Source organism: Condylostylus longicornis, unplaced genomic scaffold, assembly GCF_029603195.1.
Source record: "Condylostylus longicornis isolate FDR11 unplaced genomic scaffold, ASM2960319v2 ptg000003l, whole genome shotgun sequence".
Classification (NCBI taxonomy): Eukaryota; Metazoa; Arthropoda; class Insecta; order Diptera; family Dolichopodidae; genus Condylostylus; species Condylostylus longicornis.
Window position 1 is genome coordinate 2,230,001 of NW_026577972.1, and position 1,518 is coordinate 2,231,518.

Below are 1,518 nucleotides of genomic sequence, written 5' to 3' on the forward strand. Positions count from 1 at the left end.
GCAAGTATTCATCAATAGATGCCTCAGAATAATATGCCGCATATTCTGGCCAAGACAGATAAGCAACAAAGACCTCTGGATAATAACAGGCGAAGAACCTATCGGAAGGCAAATAAGAAGAAGAAAGTGGAAATGGATTGGGCACACTCTAAGAAAACCCGCCAATAATATCGCTAAAATGAGCTTAGAGTGGAACCCGCAGGGTTCAAGAAGACCTGGACGCCCCAGAAACACCTGTACTTTTTCTCAAAATTTTTTGGAAAAACGCTAAAAGCACTAGATGTATTCAATTATAATAATCATTGACCGCGGTGGCCGAGTGGTAACGCAATCTAGTGTAGAAATGAAACAAGTTTTTGCATTTCACGGAACGCTCCCAATACAGTCAATTAATAATCAATATAAGCAAAACAAATATGAATAACATCATTAGTATTAAAACAATAATAAAGTTTATACCTTAATATTAATAATTCTTGATAAAAATACAATAAAAATATCCAATATAATATAAAAAAAATAATAAAAAAAATAATACGGGACAAAAAGCAACTAACTACTAACGCCAACTTCTTTGTTGACAACCGCTAGGGATGGAGAAAATTGCTGCGATATCTGGCAGAAGAATTACTCACAACGGCACTCTACTAGACGAGAAGGTGGCGTACTATGATGAATGATTCACCAACGGAAACATTAAAAGATTTATCGGAAAAGTACGGTTTAGTTATAAGTGGGTTATTACACACGTAGCAAAAACGTAGCAAATGGCAGAATCGAAATTAAAAGCAAACACAGAACATACTCGTATATTGTCAAGATGGTGAACAAGTCTTGGGTACAATTACACAAAAAACAGGAATAATTGATATGAGAAAATTCTACATCGAAAGAGAAGGTCAAAAGCTGCAGAATAAAATAACGCTCGATTACTCCATAGTATAATAGATACTTCTTCAAATAAGAACTATTGGAAACTGGGACCAATAAAGTATAAGAATAGATGGAAAATATGGTAAAACACATAAATCTCCGAAGAAGATAATACTCAAACTCCTCAAAAAGGGCCACATATCGGAATGCCGAAATTGAAGTGACGTAACAGTGCTAAATAGTGTATTAAAGATTACATTATCTTTCAGTTCTTGTCTGGACACACTCTAGACTATGACATATTCTAAACCATGTCATAAATGACAATGATAATTAACTTGGCTGTGAAAGTAGAAAAAAATGGTCTCCAAATAAACACAGCAAAAATCAAGTTGATGATAATTAAGAATAATACGAGTATTATAAGTCATGCCTGGGGTACATACAAAGCAGGTGATAATTGAGGAGGGTATTAAAATTTGAATATCTGGGCACCAAAATAACGACCGATTCAGCAGTTTGCGCGCTACCTGGAAATCAGCTCAATTAGGCATGCGTTGAGACGGCGCTGTTTTATAGAAGCGAGACACGGTTGGTTTTCAGAACAAACATGCAAAAGATTTAGGTCTCCTTTAACAAATTTAC